Here is a 23,802-nt window from a genome sequence, read left to right on the forward strand (position 1 = left end):
ATAAACAGTCTTATCTGACAATAGGTCAGATATGTTTTATTCCATTCCTAGGATACCCCATTATGGTGCAATGTGGTGGTACCTTCATGAGTCACTGTGGTCATAAAGCACCATGGTCAGAAAGCATTCCACAACACTCTCTGATACGGATTTAGAAATAGACTTTATTGATGAAAAATACTAAGCAAGTGTCTGCAGGAAGAGCAGAAGTCTGTGATCTTAGCCTTTCATCGATCTAAGGAAAGGCATCTACTGGAATATGGAAGGTTTATGTTCTATCTCCTTGTTGCTTTCCATATAGGGAAAGTGAGAGAACAACTCATCTGTGGGGATACAAACACTACTGGGGCACCAGGTGTTAAATAGTGTTAAATGTTTTCAGGATGTCCAGGAAAGCCAGTTTTTCAGCTTTGGAGATTTGAGGCTTGAGGGGGCAGAGAAGAAGCCTCCAGTCCTATAGAGGAAGCTAAGTTGAGTTGGAGGGAGTCCATCCCACTGGGAGAAGGTGGAAGGCCCTGCTCCTGTTGGCCTGCCCAGGCTGCCTCAAGTGACCTCCCAGAGTCATTTCTAGAAAATTTTGCTCATCACCCACACTACACTAACCTAAACTCTTTTGCCAGCCAGTTGCTTAAAATCCTTCACTTGCTTCACCACTGCCTTCAGGATAAAGTCTCCGGAGTTTGTTTTCCAAGATTGTCATCATCTGGCCTAACCTAACTCTTAAGTCTCTCTCGTGTCACGCTGACATTATACCAGAAACTTCAGCTGTACCAGAGGGTCTTCTGCGCTCCCGACATTTAATACATCATCACTTCTCAGTGTCTGGAAGTCTTTTGCGCCATGGCTCTTCCCAGAATGCATCTTGCTGAGCGCTGTGCCCACTAAATTTTCTCCTGATCAAAGCCTGCTTATCCTTTAAGTTTCAGCTCAACTGTTACTCTCTCTGGGAAGCAGTCCCAGATCTTTAATCCCCACACCCAGCATAATTATTCACTGCTGCTTCTGAGTCCCCATAGCACTTGGTTCACACTGCTAGCTTCCACTTATCACCTTGTTAAGCCACATATCCATGGCCTCCCCTAGATTACGAGTTTCCCTAGCATAGAGAGCTTGTCTTATTTGTCTTTATAGCTTAAGCCCTACTGGGCTACTCTCCATGGGACTGATCCTGTTGGCCTCACTGTAGGATCTTGACTTTTATTCTCATTAGGGAGCATGCCTTAAGACCAAAGTTGACCAAACAATTGTACAGGATTCTTGATGAGAAGAGAATCTGAAGATGGACAGCCTGTTAAAAATGCAGGAATTTGCAAGCAGGAGAGGGCCTAATGAGTTTGGAAGGGAACAAAATTAGGAAAAGAAGAAGCTTGATTTTTTTTTTAAAGATATTATTTTACTTATTTATTCGACAGAGAGAGATAGCAAGAGAGGGAACACAAGCAGGGGGAGTGGGAGAGGGAGAAGCAGGCTTCCCACAGAGCAGGGAGCCCCATGTGGGGCTCGATCCCAGGACCCCGGGATCATGACCTGAGCTGAAGGCAGACGCTTAACGACTGAGCCACCCAGGTGCCCCAAACTTGATCTTTTGGAACAGAGTTTCCAGAGGGTCGGTGGGACCAGCTGCCTTGGAGAATAGCCACTGATACCCAAGATGATCTAGTATATAAAAGAAATAGTATATTGTTTAAGATAAAAATTTCCCCCCTTTCGGCCTTTTCGCAATGATTGCATTGCTGTTAACTTTCTTACTAAAGTGTAATGCTCAAGACAGCAGGAAGCCAGCTAGAAACAGCTGTGTATATGGCCATTTATTGATCTGCCCTCACTGTTAGGACGTAAGAGGTGGGCTTTCTATTTCCACAGCCAGTGGCGCCTGGGTTGTTCTTGTTGAAGTCCCAGTGACAGGCACCTTAGACCACACGGAGTTAAGGGATGTAGTTGATTCTTTCATTTTCTTCAGGCCAACAAGCTTCAGAGATCTGTCACCATACATCCTGACCTCTGTGGATTTTTAGAGCAGGATCATGTCCAGAACTGTAAGAACCAGCAGGTCATGCGGCTTTTCTGAAGGTCTATTCAGCCACCTCAGAATATACTTACAGGCGTGCTAATGCCAAGGTACACGGGCCACTGGGTGTGAGACTGACAGGAGCAGAGCCCTGGAGGCCTAATGGGGTGGTTGGCACGGCGACAGTCTGCAGGCCCCGTCTGGCCTGCACGGCAGCTGCACATGGTCCTGGGACCCGAGCCAGCTGGTGGCTCATGGCAACGGTTTCTGGGTCCTGGCACCAGCCCAAGATCGGCCCCAGCTTCTTAGCCCTGACCTGGCAGTGGCTTTGTTCTCGCTTGGAGCTGAAGTTCACCCCCGCACCGAGCCTCAAGGTGAAGGCAGGCCCTTGAACCCTAACCCGCGTCCACCTCTCGCACTGCCACGTCCTCTGCTCTGGGTGAGGCTAAGGGCCGGGAGGAAAGGCCAGTCCTTGGGGGTTAATCTTAGCCTCAGAACTTTGGTAGTGGTTTTGTCCGTGGTGGGGCTGAGCACTTCCGTGCTGTGTGTGCTTGGGGCCCCAAGTGCGGGTTGAGATCGTCAGGGATGGAACAGAAGCCCGGCAGGAGATGCCCCTGACCCTGACTCGTCCAGGAGCACTCTGAGGCAACTCAAGGACTGGATTTCAAAACTGGCCTTGGTGTCGCCAGAAGTGTCACCCCACATAGGGGTCTCCTTAACCGGGTATCAGGAATACCACAAAATTCTCAAAATAACATGGATTTTAATCTCTATTCGAACGTTTCACACACATTTCAAATGCAAACATCAGTGCTGTGGGTCTCCTGCCAAGTGTGGCTAAAGCATCTTTAGAACATCTTGCTATCTTTATTGATTGGAAGGGGCAATCTAAGTAAAGCAGAGTGCTTGCTGTGCATATAAAGCTTCTAGACACATCTCCTGTCTTCCTCCCCCCCGCAGATTGCCTCCTGAGCACCTCCCCTGTGGAACTCCGAAATCTGATTTTAAATTATAGTCTTTATTTGCATGTTGCCCCCTCATGTTGCAGTCTAATTCTCCCAGATTGAGAGAAACACAATAAAGGAAAAAAATTTGTTTTCAGCGCTTCCTTTTTCACAAACTCTTTTTTTGGAAACCACAACGTCGGATCCCAGCAGAGGTTCCTGGGGCCTTTAGGAACATCAATCAGTTTCGCAGCTGGAGGCCGAGGCTTTCCTCAGGGAAGACTTTTTACATAAAACAGATTGTACTTTGTCCTTGCCAGGGCAGACAAAGGTTTAAATTAAATATGCAGTGAGCTGCCGTTGGCTGCTTGCCACGGCCTGGGGGAGGTGGGGAGGGAGAGCTCGTCCCTACTCTCCTTCCTTTCTCTGCAGTTGTTTCTTTTTCCTGTTTCTGTTTCTCCAGGGGACTCATTCTGGAGTTAAAAGACCTGGGCTCTGGGCTGGGCTTTTCTGTAAATTCACGGTGTGATGTGGCGCAAGTCACGGGGCCCCCTGGGACCTCAGTTTCCTCTTCTGTACAATGAGAAGTTTGAGATGATGTGTGAAGGTCTTTTCCATATTTAACCTTCTAAGTTATCTCCAAAGCCAGCTGTGTGCATTTCCAACGAGCGCCGCAAGCCTCAGCTCTGAGCCGCGCATCCCCACCATTCCTGGGCTGACAGGGGTGACCTGGCTGATTCCTTTTCCCACAGACCCCAGGGGCCAGGCGGGCCACGCTTTGCAAGAAGGAGGCCCGCAGAACAAGATAAATGGCAAATGACTCCGTTATCAGTCTTGGAGGTAATAAAGAGAGGTGGGGGTTGAAGTGAATTGGCGAGAAAGATTCCTCAAAAAAGGGGCAGCCTCTACCCACCTCAGCTGAAGCCACTTGTTGCCACCAGGGAATGTGGACCTCTGGGACAGCAAGGCTCTTTTTGTTTCTGTTTTAAGATTGTATGTTTAAGTAATCTCTACACCCAACGTGGGGCCCAAACTTAACAACCCGGAGATCAAGAGTCGCTCACTCTACCGGCTGAGCCAGCCAAGTGCCTCAAGTTTTCTAATTTTTATTTAAAAAATTTTTTTAAATGGGAAAGTCTGAAACTTTTAAATATTGGCAGCTAATTACAAAAAAGTTTATGAGTCTCATAAATTAGACATACAGGTCTGTGGACTGAATTCAACTTGAAGAGGGTCAGTATGCTGGGTTTGTGGACCTTAGGAATATAAGAATTTGTCTTCTCTATCTCATAGAGCTATTCAGAGGATTGCTATATTTAATAGTGCGTTGTAAACTGCAGCAACGTACAATAGACCTGAAAGGTGTTTGAATATAGAAATGCCCTATGGGAGGGGCGCCTGCGTGGCTCAGTCGGTTAAGCGTCCCAGGGGAGGGTAAGTTTCAGGAAAATAGCTTTACTCACATTCAGGTTCCCAGTCAACTCTTGGCCTGGGAGTTAATAAACTGTTCTCTTATTGGTTAAAAATAATTTTATTATCTAAGTCCGCATTAAAAAAATTGATTTCATGTTATTAGCATTGTAGGGAAAGCGGGTTATAAATGGAATGTATATTTAAACTTCAGAATTCTATTTTGCATTCTGTAACAATGGTAGCTTTTTATGTCGTTAGCATATGAAATGAAATATCATTTCAATATATAATTAAATAGTAAAGATTTATATAAGGTAATATGCATTTTAGTCAATATTTCTATTATTTGGATACATATGTGTTCTATAATACTATAATAATTGCAACAATAAGTCCAGAAAGGACAAAAGCAATTTGAGAGCAGTTTTGTTCCCTACATGCTAAAGTATTAGGCAGTCTTTTTATCTTGAGAGAGAATCAAATGAAAATGGGATATGATTCTTTAAAACATTCATGTTAGTGATTAGATTACCTCTTTTCCTATTTTGTCTGCATAAGAAACACAAATTTTAATTTCAGGAATATATATGAAATACATTACGATTGTTCTAAATGTATTCAAGTGATGTGCAAGTAACAAATAGGCACAGGTAAGTTATTAAGAAGCAAGATGAAATGGTATCTCTTCTTGGAATGCCATGATTTTATAGACTGAAATAACTGAAGGGTACCTAAATGTAAACTCACTTCCTCTTACATGGATAGATAACCATTTTCTCTTTTGAGTTGTTTCCTCTTGATCTTACTAACTCAAGACATAAAAACTTTATTTCTTCTTCTTTCTTCTAAGTTGGTCTCGTTTTCTTCCCCTATATTTAAGCTTTTTCTCTTTTTGTCTCATGTATATAGTAAGTCTCTCGGATTTGATCCATTAAAGTTTCTGGCTCATAACTTAAAAATACGTTTTTCAGTTCTCACAGTATATATTGAAGGACACAAGGGGATAGGGTTTCCCCATAAGCAGGGCAATATGTGACATATTTACCAAATGAGACAGCAAGGGCATAATCAGAACGGACACGGCCATGGTCAGGACAGACCTTGGCTGTAATCAAATGCTCCAGACTTACTGGTTCTTTTTAAAGACAAGTTGCAACTGTGCAATTATTAGCCCTGGAATAATTATAGTATGGGCAACACTGAGACATTTGGTTACTGTGTTAGTCTGGATAACTACTCACTAGCTACCACAATAGACCAGCTCTGAAATCTCAGGGGCTTCACACAACAAACATTTATTTCTTGCCCACACAAAATGTTGTCGTCAGTAGAGATTTTTTCCGCTCAGAGACCCCGGGCTCCTCCACCTTGTGATGTTGCCCTATTAACATGTGGCTTCCAAAGTCACTGCATGAGGAATGGGAGAACTGAAGGACTCCCCCTGGGTCTCAAGACCTGGATCCAGAAGTGATACAAGACACTACTCACCTTTCATGGGCGGGAACTAGATCCATGTCTCCAACCCACCTGCAAGGAAAAGGAGAAAATGTAGGAAGCATATCAGTTGCTTTTGAGTTCACAGCCCAAGTACTGATGGTGATTTCTATCTCTCGTCACACGTTCATTTAACTGATGGTACCTTGAGACCATGACCTGATTCTGAGACTTCTTTGCTTCTCTAATTAGTTCTGTCATACTCTCTCCAATCTACTTCTGGATCAGATGTCCAAGAGGGACAATCTTATTGTCTTGTTTATCATCATAATCGGTTTGGGCAGAGCCTTTGTTTAAAGCAATCTGAAATGCACAGGCCAGTTTACAGACGGACTGTTCTTGATTATGTGCCCACACCTGTTACAGCCGTCCGTGGAAAGAAGTTTGGGAATAAACTGCATAGGAATTTGGAGATAAAATGAATAAACAAATTTGGCAAAACTGTTTTGAATAGTTTTAAAAGCACATCTAACAAGGTCTTCGTTGTTATTAAATTGTTACTATATCACAGTAATTGCAAAATCAAAATCTGTCAAGGTTTTGTAGAGAACTACAGCTTTATTTTTTCAAGCCTATTTAAGTAGTCTGAGTTAAGAGTAGCTGCTATAAATGTCAGTCTACAAACTAAGGTGTACTAAAATGTATCTTTCATTTTTTCAATAGTTGAATTTAATTTCTATTTTATGTTTTCATTCTGTGGAGTGCAAGAAACTTAATTTTGTTAAATTTCAGGCCCCCCCTACTTACCCAGGGTTGCATCTAAGATTCAAAGTATTCATGGATTTACGTAGAATCGAGGCATTTGACAGTGTTCAATTTTGTCCTCTGTACATATCCCCCCTGGGATATGAGACATGGACAGTGGCAGAAATCACCACTTATCTACAGATATCCATTTCTCTTTCTTTAGTCAAAAACCACCTTATTTTTATCTGGGTACCTGGCTGCCCAGCTAGTGACTACATTTCCCGAGTCTCCTAAAGCTGGGTATGGACATGTGTCTAAGGGCTGGCTGATGGGTGGTGAACGGGAATGATGTGTCAACTTCTGGGTCATGCCCTTAAACGGCATCTGCTGACCCTCAGCTTTCCATGTTCCTTTTTCTCTCTCTCCAAGGCTGGAATGAAGATAGGGTGATGATGAGCCGGCTTTGTTTCTGGGAGGGCACGAGGGCAATATCCGGGGGGGTGGCTCCTGGCTGGCCCGGTGGAGCAGGGCAGCTTCAGCGTCCTGGACCACTACCACCCTGAACTTGAATGGGACAGAAGTGAGTGTTCTGTCTTGCTAGGACTCTGTCCTTTTGGTCTCTGTGAAAGCAGCTGAGCCAATATCTTAAAGGATACACCCACTTTCCGGGGTGGTTCCTGCTGTGTTCTCCCTTGCTTCTGATGGGCAAGCCTCTTCCTGTCGGTTCTCAGGGCTGTAGCTCTCTCCATGTCAGTAATGTTCTAATGCTTCCTTACCGGCTGCACCATGAGAAACTCTGCCTCTGTGCTTGTCTTGCATTTCTGGCATCATTCTGCCGCCACCACACGAGTCTGTGGCTTTGAGAGCTCTGTGGGACTCGCAGGACCATCTGCCTAAATACAGCATACAGATTTTCCATCTACTGTGCATGCAGGACCCAGGAATATCGAGTCCCTTGGCTTCCAGATTCCACCTAGAGAGGGAGCAGAATATGTTGGTCTAGAATCCCCAGGTATATCTGGCGTTTTCCTCCCCCAGCCCCAATCAGAGGGCTCAGCTTAGGACAGCAGTGGGCTGAGACTAGAGCCCTTTCTTTGGAGCCCATCGGTGTCTTTGCCTTTCTTTCAAATCTCCTTATCAGACGAATCTTTCTGAGTAGTAACAGTATGGGAAGCTCTGTTCTAACATGTCAGGTTTCCTTCTAAGTCTTTTTGCCTTAATACCTGGGCCTAAGCTTTAAAGATTTTATTTATTCATTTGAGACACAGAGATACAGAGAGAGAGAGAGCATGAGCAGGGAGAAAGGCAGAGGGAGAGGGAGAAGCAGGCTTCCTGCCGAGCCAGGAGCCTGATGTGGGGCTCGATCCCAGGACCCCAGGATCATGACCTGAGCCGAAGGCAGACGCTTAACGACTGAGCCACCCAGGCGCCCCGTAGTGAGGCTATTTCAAAACGACCCACAAGAAATGCAAAGAGACTACTACTGGCCAAAAATAGGACTATTTGGGAAACAATGAAAATAATATTCTTAGATTAAATCATATCAAATACATTTAAATTTATATTTAACTATATATAAACTATTTATAATCGCAGGGCAAAATAACCTCATTTGTTACTTTCCTGAAAAATAGTAATTACTGGAGGAAAAGTCAAGTTTTTACCCTATCTGTGTTATATGAAACCTTACCTCAGGATATTCAAATAGTTAAGGGAAAAATTATTATTATTTTTTTTAAAGATTTTATTTATTTATTTGAGACAGAGAGAATGAGAGAGAGAGAGCACATGAGAGGGGGGAGGGTCAGAGGCAGAAGCAGGCTCCCTGCCGAGCAAGGAGCCCGATGCGGGACTCGATCCCGGGACTCCAGGATCATGACCTGAGCCAAAGGCAGTCGCTTAACCAACTGAGCCACCCAGGCGCCCCAGGGCCTAAGCTTTAAAAATATTTTGTTTTAACTGTTGGTTACCAGAGTGGAAAGGGGTGGGGGATGGGTGAAATAGGTGATGGGGACGAAGGGGCGTGCTTGTCGTGATGAGCACATGGTGTCTTACAGAAGGACTGAATCACTATGTTGTACACCCAAACACTGTATGTGAGCTAGCTGGAGTTAAGGTAAAAACTTAAAAAATAAATGTTTTCTTTTTCTGGATTCTGCTGTATCATTCCTTCTCTGAGGCAAGTAAGGCAGAACATCCCATGAGGCAGAGGGTGGTGATAACTAAAATAATGCAGTTGGATGGAAGTGTTTGTTAATATTTCAAAATTTCATCTGTCAGTGAACTAGCAGCCAATATTGCCAAGACCTGTCTTTTAGGAGTTCCTGTCAATAAATAAGGATTATTTGTTGTGGTGCAGTGGAAGGTTCATTGGCTCAAGATTTACAAGGTTTGTGTTCCAGTCCTGGTTTACGCCTCTTCTTTGGAAGCATACCTTCTCTGTTAATAGTAAAGGGCAATTCCAAATGTTTGTCTCCTTTAACCGTGGACTTTTTGACTCTGCTGATTGTGTAATGTTGGGAAACTGACCTAGATTTCAAGCTTCAGTTTTTGCTATACATTTCCATAGCACTTTTTAAAAAAGATTTTATTTATTTATTTTTGTGAGAGAGAGAGTGAGAGATAGAGAGAAAGAGCACTAGTGTGGGGAGGGGCAGAGGGAGAAGCAGACCTCCTGCTGAGCAGGGAGCCTGATGTGGGGCCCAGGACCCTGGGATCATGACCTGAGTCGAATGCAGACGCTTAACAACTGAGCCACCCAGCTGCCTTCCTTAGCACTTTGTACCTCGGACACAGGGAATGTATGTGGAAAAATAATAATAGTTCATATTTAAACAGAATTTCTAAATTTTAAGTATTACTCTTAGTGCTTCACATATACTGTTTCTTTTGTGACTCATTTATGAGATGGATACTGAGATACAATCCAAAGGAGAACTAGAATTTAAGTCTATACAATCTGGTTCCAGGGTCTGTGCTCTTAATTATTAAGCTAGACAACCTCTGTAACAGGAAATATTTTGAAGGAAAGGAATGAAAATGTATTGTAATTACTGGAGTGCTTTCCTGGTTTTTTGTTTTTTTTTTCTCCTTTGATTTAGAGGTACTGTTCTTTCAAAAGCAAACCATGACTCAGCTCTGCCTAAATTATCCCAAAGTTCAGGTATGCTCAGGAATAACTGAATGCATGCTAAGAGTACAGTTATTAAAATTGCTATTATTTTTTATTTTATTTTATTATTATTATTTTTTAAAGATTTTATTTATTTATTTGATGGAGAGAGACAGCCAGAGAGGGAACACAAGCAGGGGGAGTGGGAGAGGGAGAAGCAGGCTTCCCCCCGAGCAGGGAGCCCAATGCGGGGCTCAATCCCAGGACCCTGGGATCATGACCTGAGCAGAAGGCAGACGCTTAACGACTGAGCCACCCAAGCACCCCTAAAATTGCTATTAATTTTTATAAAGTGCATTTTTATAAGTACATTTACTTTATTCAAACTACCTCCTTTCAAAGATGGATTTAGTTCAGGAATCAATGCAAGCAACTCAGTTTTAATTTCCACTCACAAATTATAATTCAAAAATAGCACTAACCAAGTAATAATGAAGTAAATGTTGGCTTGGCTTTCTTTAAAGGACTTCTACCCCAGCCAAACTGTGTAATTGAAATTTAATTGCACGATAAAACTTTATCACCATCTAGTGTCAGTAAGGAACACTACAGTAATGTTGCTTGTCCCTCTTGCTTCTGTTAGTAGTATCTAGCACTCCCAGGTGGTACTGCTTGATTCCTTTACCAGAGACCATGGGTTCTGTAGACTATTTTAATAACTGAATTTCAGAGTAACTCATTTCACGTCATTTCTCACTTCCAAAGCACAGTTTATTTTATGAGCGTGCTCTCAGGGGACCATAGGGATTTTCATCCAAGTTAGAGACCACGTGCTCACCCCTAAAAGGGCCCTTTACTTTAGCTTCAAAATGCTGAACATGGGGAAAACCTTCATGATATATATTTACATTATTATGAGATAGTTTAGACATTCTGAAGAACGTCAAGATAATAGATCAAATTTCGGTGTGCTCACTGTATTGGTTATCCACGGCTGTATAACAAATTGCCTCAGCGCTGCAACCTACAAAGCAAAACACTGATTATCTCACACCGTTTTTGCGGGTCAGGAATCAGAGTGGCTTCGCTGGGTGGTTCTGGGCCAGTGTCTCCCTCCAGGCTGTGGCAGGTCATCTCAAAGCCTAACCGGGGCTGGAGGGACAGCTTCCAAGCTTACTCTTGTTTGTTGGCAGGTTTTGGTTTCTTGCTGACTGTTTCCTGACATGTGGGCCTCTTTGTAGGACTTGCTTCCCCCAGAGCAAGAGAGAAGGAAGCCTGAGGGAGAGAGGGGGGGGGGGAGGGAAGGTGGGAGGGAGGCAGGGAGGGAGAGAGGGGGATGCCATAGTCTTTTTTTAGAACCTAGTTTCAGAAGTAATGTTTTACTTCTACCGTATGTTACTGGTCACTCAAACTGGTGTCCCTGGGCCTGGTACCATGTGGAGGGGGACTATGCAGGGCGTGAAGGCAGGAGGCAGCCATCATGGGGACCATCTTGAAGCCTGGCTGCAACACCCACCTTCAAGCTTTACTAAATAGAAACATTTTGCCCCGTTTGTGTTACTACCTTATAAGTGAGTTTAGCCCAGGGCTAAACTCTGAGAGACATAAATGGGAAAGAACTTGTTCTTCCCAAGGGCTTTCAACCACACTGCTCAATCTCTCCTCCTCCCTCGGTGACTGACATCTCTGATAGATCCCGTGGCTCACATTGGGCTGTTCGAGAGATGAAAAAGCCTAGTGCAATCTCAAATGCAGCTTCAATCTTATGTCTTTACCTCTTCTTACTGCTGACTCTGTGAGGAAGGAGATCAGGGTCCCTTCAAGAATTTTTTTGGCTTCCTTTGCTTCTTTCTTGCTCTCTAATTGCTCTAGCATGGGGTTCAGTATGTGGATTAAAGAGGAGCAAAAAAATCTTTGTATTTAGCTGATATTGTGTATAGTCCTCTCTTGGCTAAATCTAGCTCATTCCCTCCATTAACCTGAGCATCCAAGTACAGGTTCTTCAGGTGAAGATGTAGGTTATTGGGAGAACCCATGAATGGGCTTCATTCTGTTTAAGTCGTTCTCCATTGGCTTCTTGAGACCCACTCTCACCCTACACAGCCTCTTCCTGCTGGGGACCCCTGACCTCAGGAAGCAGTGTTCTTGGGAGGTAGTAGGGTCTCTTCAGGATGGCTTATGCCAAGCTACTCCCTGCAAGCCCTTTTGGTCAACAGGAAAACATCATGTGTCTTTTTCCTGCCAAATGCCTACCCATCCAGTTAGCCCTCCTGCCCCGTAACGGTGCTGCTCCAGCCAGTCTTCTGTGTTTGGAATTCTCCAGACGGGCTCCCCAGGTATAGATGCCAACAAATACCTTGTGGATGCTCATTGGCTTTCCTTAGACCTCTTTCTGCTCTTGTCTTTGGTGTCCGAGTAGTACCAGGGCCCACAGTGTGAGGGCTCTGTAAACATCCAGCCAGAAGGCGAGATGGCAGTTTACTCTCTTGTAGGCACTCTTGGTCCCTGTGACTGATTTGCTTGGAGGCTCTCTCTCGGCTTGGCAGTGGGTAAGAAACATTCGATTATGGAAGGTGGCGAAACCCCCCAAAATCCCATTCAAGTGAATGTATGGCCTTCTCCTAAAATGGCTGGAAAAACCTGCCAGGGACTGATACTTGAAGGACCAGCTTGGTCATTTTTTATAAAATTCTGCAGAAATGTGTCTAGGAAGTCTCTTTGACTGCAGGGCCTTAGCTGAATTTCAAAGACAGTGAGAAAACCCCTTTTAACATCTTAAATTCTGCTCAGATTAAAACATGTAGAAATTTACAGATTTAATTGAAATCCCCTGTGTATTTGTCCTGAATTCCACTCCCCTCCTTGCCTACCTAGAGGGTGTTTTTCAACGCCATATATATTTAATACTTGTCCTGGTCCATTTGGGCAGCTATGACAGAATACCACAGACTGCGTGGCTTATAAACAACAGAAATTTATTATTTACGGTTCTGGAGGCTGAAAATCTGAGATCAGAGTGCCAGCATGGTCAAGGGAGGGCCCTGTTCCAGGTCACAGACTTCTCATTGTATCCACACATGGGGGAAGGGGACAAAGGAGCTCTCTTGAGCCTCTTGTATAAAGGCATTAATCTCATTCATGAAGGCTCTGCCCTCATGAACTAATTACCTTCCGCCTTCTAATACCATCACATAGGGCAGTGGGATTTCAACATTTGAATCTGGGCCTGGGGGGGGTGGTGGTGTTGGGGGGATACACAAACATTTGGACCGCGGCAATACCTGCTACCATATGTGTACATCTCTATGAAGAATATATTGTAGGTATTTTTCAAGCTTATAGAAATGGTATTTTAGCATGCATTTCATCCTGCAACTTGCTTACATTGTTCCACATGTTTTTAAGATGGATCTATGTGGATACTTGAAATTCTAATTCTTCCTTTTAATAATTTTACAGTATTTCATTTGTTAATATGAGATATACTTTATTTTAAAAATTTATTCTATTGGGGGCACCTGGGTGGCTCAGTCTTTAAGTGTCTGCCTTCTGCTCAGGTCATGATCCCAGGGACTTGGGATCGAGTCCCGTGTTGGGCTCCCTGCTCAGCAGGGAGGGAGTCTGCTTCTCCCTCTGACCCTACCCCCTTTTGTGCTCTCTCTCTCTCAAATAAATAAATAAAAAATAAAAAATCTTTAAAATAAAATAAAACTTTCTTCTATTGGTCATTTACATGATTTTTAAAATTTTCTTTTCTTTCTCTTTTTTACTATTGCAGATGAGATAGCAATCACCATCCTGGTACTTGTCTCCTTTTTTTAGACTTTATTAATTTGACAGAGAGAGCACAGAGGGAGAGTGAGAGGGAGAAGCAGACTCCTTGCTGAGGAGAGACACCAACATGGGCCTCGATACCCGGACCCTGAGATCATGACCTGAGCCAAAGGCAGATGCTTAACAAACTGAGCCACTCAGGTGCCCTTCATCATTCATGTTTTTATGCCTGTCTCTCTGCGCTGTGTTCTGGGTAAGTTTTTTACCGTTATCTCCCATTTCATTAATTTGTTTAGTGTATCTGGGCTAGAGTTTTCCTGATTATTGAATTTTTAATTTCAGTCACTCTATTTTTGCTTCAAAGATTTAAAATGCATTCTTTCTCATGTAAGTTTTTCCTTATTTTTTGTTTTTGCTTCACAAATTCTTTTTTTTTTTTTTTAAGATTTTATTTATTTATTTGACAGAGAGATAGAGAGAGAGCACAAGTAGGCAGAGAGGCAGGCAGAGGGAGATGGAGAAGCAGGCCTCCCCACTGAGCAGGGAGCCCAATGTGGAGCTCGATCCCAGGACCCTGGGATCACGACCTGAGCCGAAGGCAGCCGCCTAACCAACTGAGCCACCCAGGTGCCCCTGTTTCATGAATTCGTGCTTTACAAAGATGAAACATTCTTTACTGAGCTTAATATACTTATTTTCAAGTTTTGTCAGATTCTTTCAAAAAATTAATTTGTTTTGGAATCCATTTACATTTGGAATGTAGAATTTTGGGGTAACTTTCTTAGCATTAGATGTTACTTTTCATGGTTCTGGAATTTTGTTTGTATGTACATTTTGAGGCGTATGTATATTTCTGAATAAAACATCCACTTTCCAGAGACGCCTGGGTGACTCAGTTGGTGAAGGATCTGCCTTCGGCTTAGGTCATGATCCCGGGGTCCTGGGATGGAGCGCCTGCCCTATCCCCAACTGGGCTCCCTGCTCAGTGGGGACTCTGTTTCTCCCTCTTTCTCTGTGTGCACTCTCTTTCTCTCAAATAAATAAATAAATAAATAAATAAATAAATAAATAAATAAAATTTTTTAAAAAAGATTTTATTTATTTGTTTGACAGAGAGAGACACAGCAAGAGAGGGAACACAAGCAGGGGGAGTGGGAGAGGGAGAAGCAGGCTCCTGGCTGAGCAGGGAGCCCGATGTGGGCCTCGATCCCAGGACCCTGAGATCATGACCTGAGCCGACGCAGACGCTTAACGACTGAGCCACCCAGGCGGCCCTAAATAAATAAATCTTAAAAAAATAAAATAAAATGTCTACTTTCCCTCTACTTTCATGAAGATGGGATGGGGGTCTACAATTTACAGAGAGGAAGGCTTATTTTATAAGCCAATTATTAATTTTTATGATAATGAGTTTTATTATAAGCTTTTTTAAATTTAAATTTTAATTAATTTATTTTTAAAGATTTTATTTATTTATTTTCCAGAGAGCAAGAGAGCACAAGCAGGGGGAGTGGCAGAGGGAGATGGAGAAGCAGGCCTCCCCGCTGAGCAGGGAGCCCGATGTGGGGCTCAGTCCCAGGACCCTGGGATCATGACTGGAGCCAAAGGCAGACACTTAACTGACTGAGCCAGTCAGGCGCCCCCTTTTGTTACCCTTTTATCATTAGTTTTGTTTTGGTGGCTCAAGCTTATTGATGCCCATGGAAGTGATGTGTAACCATATTTGGGCCTGGATGTTAAACATATGAAATATGGGGGCTGGAGGAGGTGGAGAACAATTCAGTGTATAACAACATGTCTTCAATAAATATTTGTTAAATTAACATCACTGATTTCCATAGGTCTCTCTATTTCTGATGGTCATTTTCCCTTAACATAGAGTTGCTCTTTTAGGTTTATTGTGTCTGTATGAATTTGATATTTTCCTTTCCCTTTGGATCCCTTCTGAAGAAAGGGGTATCCCCAGTATTCTAAGTATTCCCCGATATTTCATAATTTTGGATATATACAACACACTTTCCGGGATCGCCTAAATGAAAAGACAGAAATGCCAAGTGGTGGCAAGGATGTGGGGCAGCAGGGGTGTTCATGCCCTGCTGGTGGGAGGGTCAATTGGTACAACCATTTGGCAAGCTCTTTGGCAGCATATCAAAGCTAACCATCTGTACACCCTATGACCCAGGAGGTCTATTATCCAGCAGAAATACACCCATATGTTCATCAAAAGACACACAAAAGTGTTCAGAGCCACACTGTTCATAATAGTTACCTAAATGCCCATCAAAAATAAATGAGTCCGGAAACACACCTGGGAGACATGACTCTCCCAGAGGCCCTGTGTATCCCGTGAGCACAGGGCAGCAAGCGCTCTATCTTAACTGACCTTTCTCTCTAGGCATGAGTAATGCAGGGCTAACAACCCTAACTCCAGGAAGATGGCCTGTGGGGCTGGAGTGTGCCCCAGACGCACAGGCCTAGAAGTCCAAGAGGCCTGAGGGCAGGAAGTGCTTCTGGAGCAACACCTGCATGCGTGGGTTCCTCAGGAAAAAAAAAAAAAGATAAATAAAGAAATTGGTAAATTGGAAATCTCACTCAATGAGATTGTATGCAGCAATGAAAAAGAATCATCTACATCTCCCCACAACTGTATAAATACATCTTCTAGAAGAAACGGTAGGTGAAACAGTGGTGTACTTATATGAGGGGGTGGTGGAAGGTTCACCCCAGGTGTAGACAATAAGGATGTGCACTGTCTGTAGAGAATTTAAAAACAATATTAAAACTGACAAAAAATCAGTGTTGTTTTTTTTTTAAAGATTTATTTATTTTTAGAGAGAAAGAGAACCGGGGGTGGGGGGGCGGCGGAGAGGGGCAGAGGGAGAGGGGGAGAGAATCTCCAGCAGACCCCCAGCTGAGTGCAGAGCCCGGTGTGGGGCTCCGTCTCACGACCCTGTGATCACGACCCTGAGATCACGACCCGAGCTGAAACCAAGAGTCGGGTGCTTAACCGACTGAGCCACCCAGTGCCCGTCAGTTTTGCTTTTTCACTGTCACCCTGTGCTATCGTTTGGAGCAGCATGGGTGATAAAATACTGTTGCCTGTGAGGGCATTCCATCTCTTCCCACACCCCCTCCCCCAGCACGGGCGTGAAAGAAGCTTCCCACCAAAGAGGATAAGCTACATGATTCCTTTTACATAAAGCACAAAAACAGGCAAAACTAATCTATGCTGTTGGCAGTCAGGATGTTTTTTTAACCCTTTGGGGGTAGTGACTGGCGTGGAGCACAAAGAGATTCTAGGCGCTGGAAATGTCCTGGATGTTGGTTACAGGGTGTGTTCAATTTGTGAGAGTTCACTGAGTTGTACTCCTAAGGTCTGGGCACTTCTCCATATATTACTCCGATAGAAAGTTTGTTTGTTTGTTTGTTTTAAAGATTTTATTTATTTATTTGACAGAGAGAGACACAGTGAGAGAGGGAACACAAGCAGGGGGAGTGGGAGAGGGAGAAGCAGGCTTCCCGCGGAGCAGGGAGCCAGATGCGGGGCTTGATCCCAGGACCCTGGGACCACGACCCGAGCTGGAGGCAGATGCTAAACGACTGAGCCACCCAGGTGCCCCAGAAAGTTTTTTAAGAAAGCTATGACATATATATTTTTTTAATTATATGTAATTAAGAATTATCATTTTGCCTAGGAATGTGTATCTGGCTTGATTTTGGGGAGGCAATCTTTCTGTCTGCTTTGACAGAAACTTTCATTAGGATCACTCAACAGCCTAAAACTGATATTTTCAGAATCAACTCCTAAAAACTCAGCACAGATGTTCATTCAGTGCCTGCCACATGGGAGAGGTACTGAGCCCGTGCTCGGATGAGGAGATACGGAAGCCGCTTCTTTTGCTGAGAAGAAAACCTGGCTTATAAAGCAATGGAACTGCTTGGGACTTAATCACACGAAACTAGACATTTACCTTTAAACACAGGTGGCAGATCACCGGTCATATCTCTCCTTTGCTATTTCTGTGGAGTGTGAATTCTTTTTGAGGTCACTAACTTTGCAGAAGAGGGGCCATGTTGGAGCCAGGAAGAAGGAGAAAGGGTGGGTGGAATAGACGGATGCCAAAAAAAGAAGCTGAGGAAAAGGCAAGAGAGAGGAGAGAAGACATTGCTCTTCCATCCGCATCAACCAGTGTCAATGAAGAGATTAAACAGAACCAAACTGTCACTCACTCTCACTGCATAACAGAAAGGACATCTTTTTGGTCCAACAAAAAGCAGGAAAGATGTCATCTTAGGATAAAGGGCTCTTCTTTAAATTGAATAAGTTTAACTTTATGAAGTATCTACTTTTTTATACTTCTTTGTTATATTATTCTCCAGTGAACTGGTAAAATTTCCTCTCTGTCTCCTGCTCGAGAGGAACTTCTGCTCTGACCCTGGGGTTCACCAATTTTTTCCATAAAGGATGAGATAATAAATATCTTAGGTTTTGGGGGCCACGCTCTCTTGCCTGCACTCCACCCTGCCATTGTACCTCGGACGATGTGGAAATGAATGGGTGTGTCTGTGTGCCAGAAAGCTTTTGGACACTGCGAGTTTTGGACACTAAAATTCGAATTTCGTAAGACTTCTTGGACACAAAACAGGATTCTTGTGATCTTCTCCCTCCACCTCAACCGTTAAAAAAGGCAAAGGCCATTCTTAGTTTGCAAAACTAAGCTGTACTAAAACAGGCCGGTAGGCTAGATTGTCCCGCCGGCCAAAGCTGGCCTCTGGGGCTTTAGCCTGACATCTCCATTTATGCAACACCTTTATGCAAGCTGTTTCTGCGGCATGCCTTGCCCTCCTGGCCCTCCATCACCTTTTTTTTTTTTTTTTTTTTTTAAAGATTTTATTTATTTGAGAGAGAGAGGGCATGAGCAGGGGGCAGGGGCAGAGGGAGAGGGAGAAGAAGACTCCTTGCTGAGTCAATTTCTAGAAAGAGTTCTATGGAAGGTAGGAATTAGGGCCACAGCCCAGGCCATACCTACTGCTGGAAACTATAGGGCAGGCTTGCATGGTATTCCCAGGCTCTCAAGTTGGTGCCTTTTCAAACTTGTGTTCTTTAAGTATTTGTTCAAGATCTCTTCGTTTGGGAAATGGTTAGACACTCTGTGGGACGGAGACAGCCCCCTCAGCCTCTTCACTGGTATCAAGAGCACTTCCACGCTGGCCCGAAACTTGGTCACCTTCCACAGGTCACCCTCAGAGGCTAACTAGATTCGTCTCCCTAACAGGCAGCTTAGCGACCAGTTTCACACACCCCTGTGGGATCTCACTGTCTCTAAGTTACATAATACCGTATTTCCTCCATCCACACACCGTGCTTCACAGGAGTTTCAGTAAATACAGAATTCTTTATCTGGTTACATTTCTGGTGATATCCTGGTGCCTATCTGCCTCTTACCCCAGCTTGGTGTGCAGTAATCAGGTTATTAGTGGGTTCTGGCAAAAGGAGGATGAAAACCTCCCTGGGGAGGGGAATGCAGACTCTCTGTCTTACACTTAGTCCTCCGGTCCAGTGCTGAGAGAGAGGGATCTTAGGCAGAGATGGGGTTTCCGAAGATGCTCTGGGAGATATTGGGGTAAGCTGCCATCTGGATGGGAAAGAGGGCCATTGGCCTGGGTGAGAGATGCATTCTCAGCACTCGGGTACAGCTGTCCTGGGCCAGAGAGCTTGGCAAGCGGGTGTAAATGCGCCACTCCGCCTGACGGGAGGGGACTGCCACTGGGCATCAGAGGGGAGGCAAGGTGCCCTTGTGCTACTCTGAAGGTGAAGAAGGTCTGGACAATAAACATCACCCAGGAGTGTGTCCCCTGGGATGCAGCTTGGTAGGCGATGCCCAGAAACCGCCCGTGTGTAGAGCGTGTGGCTGTTAGGAACACGGGCTTGGTGTCAGATGCTCGACCACTTACTCATAACTTTGGACTATTCATTTAGAAATAGGATAATACTGACCACAGGATTGTTGACAAGATTAAGATAATATGAGTAAAGCACGGGGTAAGCGATACTGATATAAAGAGTCATGAAACCAGAAAGAAGTCATGGGTCAGCAACATATGAGATATTCCTGGCAATGTGACCCGATTTGAATCTATAGAGAGTGGTCTGGCATTCAGACACATGGGTCACATGTGTTTCCATGTGCCTTGGGTGGCCATGAGCTGGATTTTTTCCCCCCTTTAAGAAACCACATCCCTTTAATAGAAAGCTACAGCAAACACCATGCAATATGTAAAAAGGACCACTTATTTATTATCACTACATGTCAAAAACCATCTGGACCATTTTCTTGTAACAGATGTTTGCCAAATTAACTTGGGTAACAGAGAATTCATGCAGGGTATTTCTCTTAGCACAATGAATGCAACTAGGGCAGATATGGATAAATTTTTCAAAACAATATTAAGCCATATTATGGTCAGGTAAAAAACCATGGTGACTGCACACATTTTTAGAATTTGCAGAGTGCTCAGGAAATGTCAATAAACTCTCTCTTAATTTAGGCGAAATTCATTTAGAAACGATCTGAAATTCAGAAGAGCTTTAAAAACTTGACCATGAAGACTTAAAAACAGTCAATGTTGTTCATGGTAATGGTAATTATAATATGAAATATATTTGATCTTCCTCTGTTCCTGCAGAGACCTCCTAAAACCCTTGGAATTTCCTGTGATGGGAGGAAGAAAGGTGTCTTTTGTTATGTTAATGAGGCGACTTTTGGAAAGCTTCTAAGGATAGAGTCGGCTGCGGAAGGAGCCAACCCTATGATAAGAGGGTAGAAACTTCGGGGGGCGGAGCAAAATGGCGGAGGAGTAGGAGACCTGGATTTCGTCTCCTCTCAGGAATTCAGCTGGATAGGGATCAAACCATTCTGAACACCTACAAACTCAACAGGAGATCGAAGAAAAGAATAGCAACAACTCTCTCAGCAGAAAAGCGACCACTTTCTGGAAGGTCTTTTCTGATTTGTTTAGAGTATATTTTCTGGAGACGTGGTTACTCTGCTAGCATTTTGTTCTCCCATTAATCTATTCTTCTCTGCACAAAATGACAAGATGGAAAAAATCACCTCAACAAAAAGAACAAGAGGTAGTACCGACTGCCAGGGACCTACTCAATACGGACATTAGTACGATGTCAGATCTAGAGTTCAGAATCATCACTTTAAAGATACTAGCTGGGCTTGAAAAAAATATGGAAGTTATTAGAGAAACCCTTTCTGGAGAAGTAAAAGAGCTAAAATCTAACCAAGTAGAAATCAAAAAGGCTATAAATGAGGTGCAATAAAAAATGGGGGTGCTAACTGCTAGGATAAATGAGGCAGAAGAGAGAATCAGTAATATAGAAGACCAAATGATGGAAGCTGAGAAAAAGAGAGATAAACAACTACTGGATCACGAGGGTAGAATTCGAGAGATAAGCGATACCATAAGACGAAACAACATTAGAATAATTGGGATCCCAGAAAAAGAAGAAAGAGAGAGAGGGGCAGAAGGTATAATGGAGCAAATTATAGCAGAGAACTTCCCTAATTTGGGGAAGGAAACAGGCATCAAAATCCAGGAAGCACAGAGAACCTCTCTCAAAATCAATAAAAATAGGTCAACACCCCGACATCTAATAGTAAAACTTACGAGTCTCATAGACAAAGAGAAAATCCTGAAAGCAGCTCGGGAGAAGAGATATGTAACCTACAATGGTAGAAACATTAGATTGGCAACAGACCTATCCACAGAGACCTGGCAGGCCAGAAAGGACTGGCAGGATATATTCAGAGCACTAAATGAGAAAAATATGCAGCCAAGAATACTATATCCAGCTAGGCTGTCATTGAAAATTGAAGGAGAGATAAAAAGCTTCCAGGACAAACAAAAACTAAAGGAATTTGCAAACACAAAACCAGCCCTACAAGAAATCTTGAAAGGGGTCCTCTAAGCAAAGAGAGACCCTAAAAGCAACATAGACCAGAAAGGAACACAGACAATATACAGTAACAGTCACCTTACAGGCAATACAATGGCACTAAATTCCTATCTTTCAATAGTTACCCTGAATGTAAATGGGCTAAATGCCCCAATCAAAAGACACAGGTTATCAGACTGGATTAAAAAACAAGACCCATCGATATGCTGTCTGCAAGAGACTCATTTTAGAACCAAAGACACCCCCAGATTGAAAGTGAGGGGGTGGAAAACCATTTACTATGCTAAAGGACACCAAAAGAAAGCTGGGGTGGCAATCCTTATATCAGACAAATTAGATTTTAAACCAAAGACTATAATAAGAGATGAGGAAGGACATTATATCCTACTTAAAGGGTCTATCCAACAAGAAGATCTAACAATTGTAAATATCTATGCCCCTAACATGGGAGCAGCCAATTATATAAGGCAATTAATAACAAAAGCAAAGAAACACATCGACAACAATACAATAATAGTGGGGGACTTTAACACCCCCCTCACTGAAATGGACAGATCATCTAAGCAAAAGATCAACAAGGAAATAAAGACTTTAAATGACACACTGGACCAAATGGACTTCACAGACATATTCAGAACATTCCATCCCAAAGCAACGGAATACACATTCTTCTCTAGTCCCCATGGAACATTCTCCAGAATAGATCACATCCTAGGTCATAAATCAGGTCTCAACCAGTACCAAAAGACTGGGATCATTCCCTGCCTATTTTCAGACCACAATGCTTTGAAACTAGAACTCAATCACAAGAGGAAAGTCAGAAAGAACTCAAATACATGGAGGCTAAAGAGCATCCTACTGAAGAATGAATGGGTCAACCAGGAAATTAAAAAAGAATTAAAAAAATACATGGAAACCAATGAAAATGAAAACACAACCATTCAAAATCTTTGGGATGCAGCCAAGGCAGTCCTAAGAGGAAAGTATATAGCAATACAAGCGTTTCTCAAGAAACAAGAAAGGTCTCAAGTACACAACCTAACCCTCCACCTAAAGGAGCTGGAGAAAGAACAGCAAATAAAGCCTAAACCCAGCAGGAGAAGAGAAATAATAAAGATCAGAGCAGAAATCAATGAAATAGAAACTAAAAGAACAGTAGAACAGATCAATGAAACTAGGAGCTGGTTCTTTGAAAGAATTAACAAGATTGATAAAGCCCTGGCCAGACTTATCAAAAAGAAAAGAGAAATGACCCAAATCAACAAAATCATGAATGAAAGAGGAGAGATCACAATCAACACCAAAGAAATACAAACAATTATAAGAACATATTATGAGCAACTCTATGCCAGCAAATTCGATAACCTGGAAGAAATGGAGGCATTCCTAGAGATGTATCAACTACCAAAACTGAACCAGGAAGAAATAGAAAACCTGAACAGACCTATAACCACTAAGGAAATTGAAGCAGTCATCAAAAATCTCCCAAAAAACAAAAGCCCAGGGCCAGATGGCTTCCCAGGGGAATTCTACCAAACATTTCAAGAACAATTAATACCTATTCTTCTGAAACTGTTTCAAAAAATAGAAATGGAAGAAAAACTTCCCAACTCATTTTATGAGGCCAGCATTACCTTGATCCCAAAACCAGACAAAGACCCCATCAAAAAGGAGAATTACAGACCAATATCCCTGATGAACATGGATGCAAAAATTCTCACCAAAATATTAGCCAATAGGATCCAACAGTACATGAAAAGGATTATTCACCACGACCAAGTGGGATTTATCCCTGGGCTGCAAGGTTGGTTCAACATCCGCAAATCAATCCATGTGATACAATACATTAACAAAAGAAAGAACAAGAACCATATGATCCTCTCAATAGATGCAGAAAAAGCATTTGACAAAGTACAGCATCCTTGCTTGATCAAAACTCTTCAGAGTATAGGTATAGAGGGTACATACCTCAATATCATAAAAGCCATCTATGAAAAACCTACAGCGAATATCATTCTCAATGGGGAAAAACTGAGAGCCCTAGTCCCCTAAGGTCAGGAATGCGGCAGGAATGTCCACTATCACCACTGCTATTCAACATAGTATTGGAAGTCCTAGCCACAGCAATCAGACAACAAAAAGAAATCAAAGGCATCCAAATTGGCAAAGAAGAAGTCAAACTCTCACTCTTTGCAGATGATATGATACTTTATGTGGAAAACCCCAAAGACTCCACCCCAAAACTGCTAGAACTCATACAGGAATTCAGTAAAGTGGCAGGATATAAAATCAATGCACAGAAGTCAGTGGCATTCCTATACACCAACAACAAGACAGAAGAAAGAGAAATTAAGGAGTTGATCCCATTTACAATTGCACCCAAAACCATAAGATACCTAGG

The 23,802-nt window shown here is 43.1% G+C and overlaps 1 long non-coding RNA gene across 7 annotated transcripts in view; it reads left to right on the top strand.

Annotated features, from left to right (window-relative positions):
- The window catches only part of LOC118019704, a 43,894-nt gene extending 27,905 nt beyond the window's left edge, over positions 1–15,989 (top strand). For 4 of the 7 annotated variants that reach the window (XR_004681724.1, XR_004681726.1, XR_004681722.1 and 1 more), the window contains exons 4-5: positions 13,437–13,685; positions 14,917–14,975. This is a non-coding gene — a long non-coding RNA (uncharacterized LOC118019704). Of the gene's footprint in view, positions 1–2,968; positions 3,793–13,436; positions 13,686–13,774; positions 13,793–14,916; positions 15,001–15,827 lie in introns of those variants that run through there. The other 3 variants (XR_004681725.1, XR_004681727.1, XR_004681723.1) reach the window with 3 other exon arrangements.
- Positions 15,990–23,802: the final 7,813 nt, after the last annotated feature.

Source organism: Mirounga leonina, unplaced genomic scaffold (genome assembly GCF_011800145.1).
Source record: "Mirounga leonina isolate KUSES-001 unplaced genomic scaffold, KU_Mleo_1.0 Mir_108, whole genome shotgun sequence".
Taxonomy (NCBI): Eukaryota; Metazoa; Chordata; class Mammalia; order Carnivora; family Phocidae; genus Mirounga; species Mirounga leonina.